This window comes from Sus scrofa, chromosome 15, assembly GCF_054392235.1.
Source record: "Sus scrofa isolate SSC_HxYL_T2T_F1_AM1 chromosome 15, Sscrofa_HxYL_maternal_Yorkshire_Landrace_v2.0, whole genome shotgun sequence".
NCBI lineage: Eukaryota > Metazoa > Chordata > Mammalia > Artiodactyla > Suidae > Sus > Sus scrofa.
Window position 1 is genome coordinate 147277185 of NC_139397.1, and position 11761 is coordinate 147288945.

The window sequence follows — 11761 nt, forward strand, 5'->3', positions numbered from 1 at the left end:
TCCTCTGACGTCTCCATGCACACATACGCCTGCTACAGATTTGAAAGGCTCCTGAAATAAAGCAGAGGAGCACACAGCACAGGGCCTGGCACGTAACAGGCCTTTGATGAAAGGCTGTTTTCTTCGCCTTTCTCATCCAGGCTCTGTTCCAGCGAAAGGCCAGGGTTGGGGGGAGGGGGCAGAGAATGGAGGCTGGAGAAGGGAGGAGTGGTCAGGGCCTCTTCTACCTGGACCCTGAAGTCACTTTGCAATGGAAACCAGACGCTCAAGAAAGCAGCTAAAAGGAGTTCCCTTTGTGGCAGAGCGGAAACGAATCCGACTGGGAACCATGAGGCTGCAGGTTCGATTCCTAGCCTTGCTCAGTGGGTTAAGGATCTGGCGTTGCAGGGAGCTGTAGTGTAGGTTGCAGATGGCTCCTGTGTTGCTGCGACTGTGATGGAGGCCGGCAGCTGCAGCTCTGGTTTGACCCCTAGCCTGGGGATCTCCATATGCTGCGGGTGCGGCCCTAAAAAGCAAAAACAAACGAAAAAAGAGAGAGAAAGCAGCTAAAGAAGCAACGGATGTCGGAGGGGCCACCCATGGGCCAGCCGTCTCTAGTCAATGTCCAGAAGGCCCGCCAGGCGCTTTCCCAAGCGGCCCGCCCCGCACGCTGTCCCGCGCAAGAGCAGGTACAAACCCCGACGGTCCTAAAGAACTGGTTCTGAACTCCATCCTCGCTGCGAGCGACTCCCGGCTTCAAGGGCTTCGAGGGGTTCTCCTGGGACGTCAAACGTGGACGAAGTTTCACCCCTCAGAGTAAGGGGGTCCCCTGCACCCCGAGAGCCAAGGGCGCCAAGCCTCCCGCGCGTAGCTCGAGAACCAAGCCCGGGGGCCACAGCAGCAGCCAGAGCTGCGGGGACGCCCACCAAGCCTGGAGGCTCCGGGCGGCGGCGGCGGCAGAGGTGCCCAATGGTGGTGGCGGCGGCAGCGGTCCCGGGTGCCACTTACCCGGCAGGTGCGCGCCCGGCCCGAGCGGAAACACAGCGAATTGAGCCCGCTGTGCGCCCGCCGCCTCCTCTGCTGCCCTGCCGCGAGGTGCTGCCCACCGGCCCCGAGGGAGGGGGCATCGCGGCCCCGCTGTGCTCCACCCGCCCCCGGATCCCCACCCTGCTCCCTCTTCTTCCTGCCTCCGTCCAGACTACCTGTCACCTTGGCAATAGTTCAGGGGCAGGAGTGAGGGCACTGCGTACTCCCGAGAAGGGATTCCCTCCGATCCGATGCCCCCACTCAGGGATGCCGAAAGCGGCTCAGGCTGAAGATGGGGAGGCTACTGGGCCAGCCCAGCCCAGCCCACAGGACTGGAGCACCGCCCAGGAGGCCTCTCGGAAAGGCTGTCAAGGGCACTGAACTAGGGCCTGGACCGCCTGGCCAGGAGCCTGGAGCAGAGCTGCTACAATAAGGGGGCGTCCTGGGCCTGCCTTTAGCGCCTGCCCATGCCCCGCACTCCCCTGCCCCAGGCCGGGGGTATTGGTTGGCAGTCGTGGAGGAACTACCCGCCCCTAACCCATGTCCCACGGAGGGAGAAGAGGGCTGCAGAGCCATGAAAGAGCCCACCCTGCAGGAGCCACAGAGGGAGGCAGCCTGTCCCCCTGACCAGCAGCCCCAGTCCTCAAACAGGCCCTTGGGCCTCAGGAGCCTGGTTTTTGGGCTGGTGGGAGGACAGGCCAGGTAGTGGGGACTGTGAATGAACCCACCTACTCCCTTCTTCTGAGTCGACTTGCTTCCTTTTTTTTTTTTTTTTAGAGATGAACCCCAGCTTATGGGAGTTCCCGGACAAGGAGTCAAAACACCTCAGCATCCAAGCTGCCACATCTGTGACCTACACCGCAGCTTGCAGCAACTCCGCATCTTTTTTTTTTTTTTTTTTTTTTGTCTTTTTAGGGCCGCAGGCTCGGGGTCAAATAGGATCTGTAGCCATTGGCCTATACCACAGACACAGCAAGGTCAGATCTGAACCACATCTGTGAACTACACCACAGATTGCTCAAGGCAATCCCGGATCCCTAACCCACTGAGTGAGGCCAGGGATAGAACCTTCGTCCTCACGGATGGTAGATTCGTTTCTGCTGAGCCACGAGGGGAACTCCAACCCCACATCTTTAACCCACTGAGCAAGACCAGATCAGGGATTGAACCCTCATCCTCGTGGAGTCTAGTCAGGGTCTTAACCCACTGAGCCACAACAGGAACTCTTCAACTCACTTTTTGAATAGGGAACCTCCCTGCCATGGCTCCCAGCCCCTGGACTCATGGCCTATGTCTGCCAGGCTCTTTCACCACTGAACCCACAGGGCCTGGCCCTCGTGGGGCCCAGGGACCTTGGGGCTTCTTGGATGAATGATGCTGTTTCTGGAGTCTCTGATCTCTCTGCCCAGCCCTACCCACCCCCTCTCCTTCCAAAATCTCTCATGGGGGGCGGGGGGGTGGGATGGCGCCCTCCCACCCAAACACCAGCACTGCCAGGCCTGATGGTTGCAGCTTGTAGGACTGGCCTCAACAATGTCAGCGATGGCCCAGGACCGCCCCGTGGAGCCCCTTCTGGTAAAAACCACAACAAGGCAGGGACAAAAGGACCCAACACCCTGACCTCTCCCTGGGGATGCTCATCAGCCCAGCTACTGGCCCTGACCCGGTGCCCACCTCTGCCCTCATCCTGCCTGTCCCTTGTCTGTCCACCTGTCCACCTCGAAGCCACTGCTCTGTGTACGCTCTGCCTCCATCTCTGGCCACCTCAGGGTCCTCCTTTGTCCCATGAGTTCTTCTTGGGTCCAATTAACTCCACCTGGGGAGGTGGCATTATGTGCCATGTGGTGATTCCACAGAGGGGGAGGGGAGGGCAGGGCCGTGGCCAAGCGGCTCTTTGTGCTTTCTTGGTGGGGTGGGGGGTGGGCCCACACCTTTGGCTTATGGTAGTTTCCAGGCTAGGGGTCCAATCAGAGCTACAGCGGCCGGCCTACACCACAGCCACAGCAACACCAGATCCAAGCCTCATCTGTGACCTACACCACCTCAGCCCACTGAGGGAGGCCAGGGATGGAAACTGCATCCTCATGGATACTAGTTGGATTAGTTTCCGCTGAGCCACGTTGGGAACTCCTCTTTGCGCTTTTAATCTGCCTTTTTCTTTCAACATTTTGTCTCCAGGAGGATAATTTTCCAGCCTTTTCAGGCCCTGATTGGTATCATTTCTCCAGCAAAGACAGCTTTTATTTTTCCTGAAATGAATGCTGTGAAATTTCCAAGAAATATAAAAATGGGAGTTCCCAGAGTTCCCGTCATGGCTCAGCGGTTAACGAACCTGACTGCTATCCATGAGGACTCGGGTGCAATCCCTGGGCTCACTCAGTGGGTTAAGGATCGGGCGTTGCCATGAGCTGTAGTGTAGGTCCCAGTTGCGGCTCTGATCCTGAGTTGCTGTGGCTGTGGTGTAGGCCAATGGCTACAGCTCCTATTTGACCCCTAGCCCAGGAAACTCCATTTGCCATGGGTGCAGCCCTAAAGGAAAAAAAAAAAAAAGACAAAATAAATAAATATAGAGTTCCTGACATGGCTCAGTGGAAACAAATCTGACTAGTATCCATGAAAATGCAGGTTCGATCCCTGTCCCTGCTGCCGTGAGCTGCAGTGTAAGTTGCAGATACGGCTTGTAACTGGCATTGTTGTGGCTATGGTGTGGGCCAGTGGCTACAGCTCCAATTCAACCCCTAGCTGGGGAACCTCCATAAGCTGCAGGTGCGGCCCTACAAAGACGAACAAAAAAAAAAGAAAAAAAGAAACATAAAGATGGATATTGTCTCGGGGAGCCGACTCTCCTTCGACAGAAAGGCACAAAGGCAAACGCGCTTCCCCTGGGATTCTGCTGCTCCCGCCTCTGGGGGTGGGGGACCCCGGCCCTCAGCTCCTCCTCCATCCCCTCCCTCCCAGGTCAGCTGGAGGACCCCTGGCCCTGGCCGGCCCTCCCCCAGACTCTCGGCTGCCATTGATCTGTTCATCTGCCTCCCAAGTGCCTGCCAGCCCGGGCCGCCCTGTCTGCTCTCCTCCCACACACACCTCACCCCTGTCCCCAGCCCCGGAGGCTCCCCCAGGCCTGAGCCCAGGAACCAGGGCCCAAGGGAGCTCACTGGACACGGGGCCCAGGACCCCCAGTCCTAATTTCCCCGGCAGCCCATCACTAGCGACGAACCAGGCCCTGCCTCCTGTGCTCTTCCATCCCATCTCAGAAAGGAAGCTGAGCGGGGTGAGTGGAGGATCCCAAGCCCCTGGCCTCCAGCTTCCTTGCCCCCTCTGTGAAGCTCCCAGTGTCCCCCCTCCCGTTGTCAACATGACCCCCTGACTGAGGAGCAGGAGAATGACAGGTCTCAGCCAAGTCCTAGACAGTGGCGGGCGGCGGGGGGGCATTGACGGGAGCTGGTTGGAGAGAAGAAGGGACGGTGCAAGGGCCAGAGGTGAGGGGACCCTCTGCCTCTACCTGTCCCAGATCCCAGGCCCCCTCTGCAGGGAGGGGGCATCACGGGGTCTGGATTCCAGAGAAGGGCTGCAGAGCAGCCCCTTCTATGCCCCGCCCTACATGGACAGCTGTGTGCACACTAGTGACTCCCATCAAACGAGGTGCTGGAGTTCCCATCGTGGCTCAGTGGAATCCGACTAGGAACCATGAGGTTGCGAGTTTGATCCTTGGCCTCACTCAGTGGACTAAAGATCCGGCATTGCTGTGAGTTGTGGTGTACGTTGCAGACACGGCTTGGATCTGTCATTGCTGTGGCTCTAGCGTAGGCCAGCAGCTACAGCTCCGACTGGACCCCTAGCCTGGGAACCTCCATGTGCTGCAGAAGTGGCCCAAGAAATGGCAAAAAGACCAAAAAAAAAAAAAAAAAAAAAAAAGCGAGGTGCTAAATGCTTTATTTCAAAGAAGGGCTGCCTCCCTGAAGCCCACCTGGTCCCACCTGGAGACTATTGTGATTAGAAATACATATAACTAGATTGAGATGAACATTGTACAACTATAATTGTAATAAATTCATTGAGTAATAAAGAAAAAAAGAAATACATATAAATAGGGAGTTCCCATTGTGGCTCAGCAGTTAACGAATCTGACCAGCATCCAGGAGGACGCAGGTTCGATCACTGGCCTCACTTGGTGGGTTAAGGATCCGGCGTTGCCATGAGCTGTGGTGTAGATTGCAGATGTGGCTTGGATCCTGCGCTGCTGTGGCTGTGGTGTAGGCCGGCAGCTACAGCTCCGATTCAACCCCTAGGCTGGAAACCTCCATATGCTGCAGGTGAGGCCCTAAAAAGCAAAGAACAAAAAACAAACCACATAAAGACATTCTGGCTTTATAAGCCTTTACCAACACAAGTATGTTGGGGCCAGAAGGCCCTCCTTCCCCGCCCAGGTCCACCTTCCCACCCTCCCCAAGGTAAGCTAAGCACGAGCTTCTATGGCCAAGCCGGCATCACCTTGTTTTTTAATTTTTATTTTACTTATTTGTTTTTTTTGGCTGTATTCGAGTCTTGCAGGAGTTCCCAGACCAGGAAGCAAACCTGCACCACAGCAGTCAACCGAGCCATAGCAGTGACACCAGATCCTTAACCTGCTGAGCCACCAGAGAACCCCATCACTTAACTTTCTTAGCCACCTATTTTTTGGGGTGGGGGCTGCACCCATGGCATGTGGAAGTTCCTGCACCAAGGATCGAACCTGTGTTGCAGTTGCAACCTGTACCACAGCTGTGGTAACGCTCCTGGACCCACTACGTCCCACGGGAATTTCCACTTAACTTTTCTTTCTTTTTTTTGTGCCACATAGGAGACATATGGAAATTCCCGGGCTAGGGGTCAAATCAGAACTACAGCTGCCAGCCTGCACCCCCAGCCACAGCAGCTCGGGATCCAAGCCGTGTCTGCAACATCGCAGCTCAGGGCAGCGCTAGATCCTTAATCCACTGAGTGAGGCCAGGGATTGAATCTTCATCCTCATGGATACTTAGTTGGTTCTTAACCTGCTGAGCCACAACGGGAACTCCCTCACTTAATTTTTTAAAATAAATGGGACACCATGGGATGCATGGTGTAGTGTTCTATCCCCTCAGACACACACCATGTTTCACACAGAAGCCCCTACTGTCACCGGCCCCAACCGAGGGGCACAGGTGTCTTGCCCACACCTGTCTGGTCTCCTAATCCCAGGCCTCGTCCAGTGCCCTGGCTCCCACCCTCCGTCTCAGCGCTTGACGACCACCCTTGCAGCTGCAGCTCTGCTCCGTCCCCTGTAGGCTGTCCCCAGGTGGTGGCCCAGCCTCCCAGCTCTGCCTTCTGGCCCCAGGTCCCACCTGTATCACTGGCCTTCCCTTCCCCGTAGTAGCCTCTGCTTTAGCTCCTCTCTGAAGCACTTAGATAACCGTATCTGTTGCGGGTTTCCTGAATCGTTTTACAAACATCAACCCTCCCTACCCCACCAAATGGAAGATGTTAACTATTGGATGACCACAAAGACTTAGCCGCAGGCCTCCTGGAGCCAAAGAACTGCTGCAGATAACTTCTGACACCGCCCTCTTACCTCACCATCATCCAATCAGACAAGTGTGCACGAGTGGATCCCTTACCTCGCTTACCCAGCGACGCCCGCCCTCCAAAACCTGGTGCCTTTTTTTTTTTGGGGTCACACAGCACGGCTTAGGGTCCCAAGCTAGGGGTCCATTATGAGCTTTAGCTGCTGGCCTACACCACAGCCACAGCAACGCTGGATCCTTAATCCACTGAGTGAGGTCAGGGATTGAACCCACGTCCTCATGGATACTAGTCGGGTTCATTACCACTGGGACACAATGGGAATTCTCACCTGGCTTTTAAAAATGATTTGTTGGAACCCTTTGGGGAGTTTAGGGGGTGGGGACATGAGCCACTTGTCTCCTCGCATGGCCCTGCCGTGAACCTTGCTCCGCTCCAAACTCCGATGCTTTGGCCGCAGTGTACATGATCCTGCCCTAACGCCAGCATCTCGCTTTGAGAAGGCTCTCTTCCTCCCTCCATCCCTCCCCTCCATCGCACTCCATCCTGTCTCTCCCTTCTGGCCCTTAGTTCTCCCTTCTTTTTTTATTTGTTATTATGTATTTATTTATTTATTTGCACCTGAGGCAAATCCAGCCTAGGGGTGGAATCGGAGCTGCAGCTGCTGGCCTATGCCACAGCCACGGCAATGCCAGATCTGAGCCAGGTCTGCGACCTACGCAGCTCATGGCAACGCCGGATCCTTAACGCACTGAGCGAGGCCAGGGATCAAACCTGCATCCTCATGGGTCCTAGTCAGGTTCCTTACCACTGAGTCACAACAGCAACTCCTAGATCTCCCTGCTTTATTGGAGGAAGGGCGTCTCCTCCCCTTACTGCCCGGCCCCCAGGCTCTGCTCCCTCTGCGTCTGGCTCATTCCAGCCCCACACCCTCCAGGATTCTCCTGAGGGCATCCTCCGTCTGGCTCCAGCCCCCATCCAGCCTCCTCACTCCGGCTCCCTGCAATGTCCCGACTCCTCGAGGGCACTGGGCCCCTAACTTGGGGCATTTGTTCCAGCAGCCCTTCTGCCAGGTGCCCCATCCCCAGCCCTCCTGTCCTGCTCTAGGTCTGTCTCAAGCTTCCTGGATCCCCTGGGGACTCCCCTGGCCACACAGTTCCACCTGAGGAAGGCTGCCGAAAGGCCTCTCCTGGAAACAGCATATGGAGGTTCCCTGGCTAGGGGTCGAATGGGAGCTGTAGCCACTGGCCTACACCACAGCCACAGCAACGTCAGATCCGCGCAGTGTCTGCAATCCTTAAGCCACTGAGTGAGGCCAGGGACCCACGGAATAATAATTTTCTTTTCTAATTTTAAAAGGTGTTCCCTGGCAGCCTACCAGTTAAGCATCTGGGATTGTCACTGATGTGGCACAGGTTTGATTGCTGGCCTGGGAACTTCCAATGCAGCAGGCACATCTGGAAATAATAAAGAAAGTAATTTTTTAAAAAAGGTTTTTTTAATACATGGAGGAAACTGAGGCCCAGAGAAGGAAGTTGCCTAGCTCTCAAAACTGCAGTTTGAACCCACGTCTGCTATATCCAGGGTCTTGGGGACAGGTACAGCTTGTGCTGGGAGATGAAAGGACAGCTCTGCAGGGGGACAGGCAGGGCACTCAGATCTCAGCCCAGGAACTGTGATGGGGGCTCTGAAGCCAGGGCCAGGCAGGTGCCAAGGTTGCCTTTGCCCAGAGACCTGGGGAGGACTCTCAGGGCCAGCAGCTGGGCCTTGGCCTCCCTTCCAGATCCCCCACCTCCAAGGGCCTCTCCTGGGTCTCCTTGTGTAAAGTGCCCAGTTGGGTTCTGATGTTGCCTACCAAGAAAACGGCCGGGTGACAGGGACCCAGCCCTCCTGACTCCTGAGTGTGCCCCGTCCTGGAGATCCTTGATTGTGCACAGATGCATTGGGTGTCTACCCTGTGCGGGGCCTGGCCCTGCACCCAGAGCAGGCGGCATGGGGTGGGAGGGGAGGTACAGCCCATGATGAAAGGGGCAAGCACAGGTGGTGGGCTGCGTGCTGTGATGGGATAGGAGTGGGATGCCCAGGAAGCCCTGGAAGGCAGGGGCCCCTCATGCTGCCTCCCCAGACGAGGGCGCATCCGAGAAAGAGAGGTGGGAGGAGAAAGATTAGGAGTCCAGGGTCAGGAACAGCAGTGCCAAGGGAGAAGCAAGAAAGAGCCCCAGGAATTCCCAGTGACTGCAGTGTGCGGGCTGGGGGACCCGGAGAAGGGCGAGGGGACCCCCGGGCACAGGACAAGAGACGGCCAGCAAACCTCCTTTTCCTGGGAGGTGGAACTGGCCTGAGGACTGTGGTCGCCTCTGAAGGGCTTCGGGCAGGAGAGGGGCAGTGGTCGGATTTGCCCTCGAGAAAGAAAGCACCGCTCTGGGTGTGAAGATGAAAACAGCGGGACCGGCTGGAAGGAGGGAGGAGGGAGGGCGGCCGGCTGGGGAGACGGAGGCCTGGACCAGGCAGTGGCATCGTGGCTGGAAACCTCTGGCATCTCGCTGTGTTCGGCCCAGATCCCAGATCCTAGGGTTGGGGCACCCAGGCCAGTCACATCTGCAGCATGCCTGATAATAACGTGGTATTTAGTTAAGACCAGGCAGTTGTATACATTTTGTTCTAGTAAATAAGCTGAGACACAGAGAGGTTCAGGAATGTATCTGCCATCACACAGCTCCTGAGCGTCAGAGCCAGTACCCGCTGACCTCTCCTCCTCTCCAGTTGCCCTGGCCTGTGCGCTTGGAGCAAGGAGGGAGGCGGGTCAGGACAGGTGAAGAGCAGACACCCCCCCACCTGCCCAAGCAGAGGGCCCTCTGTGACCACGGGCACACCCAGCTCCTTGATGGACAAGGATGGGCCGGCTTCCTCCAAAGGGGCAGACGTTTTAGCCCGTTTCTCATTTAGCCAGGTAGCACACTTTCCCCAGAGATTTTTTTTGTTTTTTTTTTTTTTAATTAAGGACGTTATTATTTTTTTTTTTTTGTCTTTTTTGTCTTTTTTGTTGTTGTTGTTGTTGTTATTTCTTGGGCCGCTCCCGCGGCATATGGAGGTTCCCAAGCTAGGGGTTGAATCGGAGCTGTAGCCACCGGCCTACACCAGAGCCACAGCAACGCGGGATCCGAGCCGCGTCTGCAACCTACACCACAGCTCACAGCAACGCCGGATCGTTAACCCACTGAGCAAGGGCAGGGACCGAACCCGCAACCTCATGGTTCCTAGTCGGATTCGTTAACTACTGCGCCACGGGAACTCCAAGGACGTTATTTTTATTTTATTTTATTTTATTTATTTTTTGCAGCACTTGCAGTGTGAGGAAGTTCGCCAGCCAGGGATCGAACATGTGCCACAGCAGTGACAACGCCAAATCCTTTAACGTCTAGGACACAGCACTCTAAACATCGTCCTTTAAGCTGAGATACAAACAGGTGCAACCATCAGTCAGCAGTAAATTCACTATCCCAGGAGCTCCATCTTGTCAAGACATGATACATGTTAGCATCTTAAAGGCAAAGGGATGTCCTATTATCAAATTTCACACACACACACACTATATATATATATATAGTCTTTTTAGGTCTACACCCTCTGAACATGGAAGTTCCAAGGCTGGGGGTTGAATCAGAGCCTGCCGGCTGCCAGCCTACACCACAGCCACAGCAACGTGGGATCCCAGCCACACATGCGACCTACACCAGATCTCACAGCCAATGTCGATCCTTAACCCACTGAGTGAGGCCGGGGATCGAACCCACGTCCTCATGGATACTAGTCAAGTTCACTATCACTGAGCCACAGAGGGAACTCCTATATATTAAATATTACATTTTTCCTTTAATTTTCTGTTATTTATATCTATTTTCTTTTTTTTTTTTCGTCTTTTTCTTTTTTTTCTTTTTTTTTTTTTTTTGTCTTTTTGCCTTTTCTAGGGCTGCTCCCACGGCATATGAATGTTCCCAGGCTAGGGGTCGAATCGCAGCTGTAGCCACAGGCCTACTCCAGAGCCACAGCAACGCAGGATCCGAGCCGCGTCTGCAACCTATACCACAGCTCACGGCAACGCCGGATCGTTAACCCACTGATCAAGGGCAGGGACCGAACCCACAACCTCATGGTTCCTAGTCGGATTCGTTAACCACTGCGCCACGATGGGAACTCCTATATCTATTTTCTTTAACATTAACACACTCTGGCAAACACCATGCGAGACCAGTCATCTTGGCCACGTGAGGAGTGTGTGTGCTTGTGTGCCGGTTGCTTGTGGCCTTTACCTGCCTGCCCTCTGCCACAGCAGGTGAGGGACTCAGCCACCTCTAGGCTTGCTCACCTCCTCCCTGGCAGTAGGTGCTGTCCCCTCCAGCACCTGGAGGCCCCGAGCTCAGGGAGGTGGGACTCTGGGGAGTGAGTGTTGCCCATGTTGTGTCCTGGCACGGCCCCCTGCTGGCTACTCACCTGTCACAGCAGAGCCCCCCACCAGACCTCCAGGGCCCTGGGTCAGCAGTGGGAGCTCCTCTTCTAACCCCCTCACATTCCCTCAGAACACAAAGCCCTCAGCCCCAGAGCTGGCTTTGGCCCAGGAAGAACACACTGAATGGGAGCCCAGAGACCCCTGGACTTGGGCCGCGGGGCTGCAGTTGATAAAGTAAGGCCTTTCCTGCTCAGAAGTCCCCGGGTTCTAAGCTGCTCCTGCCACGTCCCAGCTCCTGCTGAAGGAAGATGCTGTGCGCCCCCTGCTGGCCAGTCCGGGGAACTGACCCGAGAGGGGACCTGGGGAGCCCAGTGAGAAGGGCCCTTTGCTGGTCCCAGTTGGGAGCAGGGACACCCCCCCCCCACTCTCGCCCCAGCGCTTGCCCAGCCAGCTCCCCCTCCCAAGTGCCCAACAAGTCCCGAACTCTGGAATCTGGCTTCCCCGCAGCCTTGCTGTTCCCACGCTGCATGGGGGACCTGCCTCCATCTGCGCTGCGCCCTCCCAGCCACCCCAGGGCTTGACCGGCTCCGGCTCCAGGCCCCCCTTCCACCCTCGCTCGCACCTCCTCTGTCCCTCTCCCTCTCCCACCCGCGGGCATAGGAAGGACTCTAAGGACAGGTCGTGGGGACATGTCCCGGCCACTGTCCCAGGGCAGCACCCAGGGGTCCATCTGGCTTATTGCTGTGCCACCTCCCTGTTTGATGACAC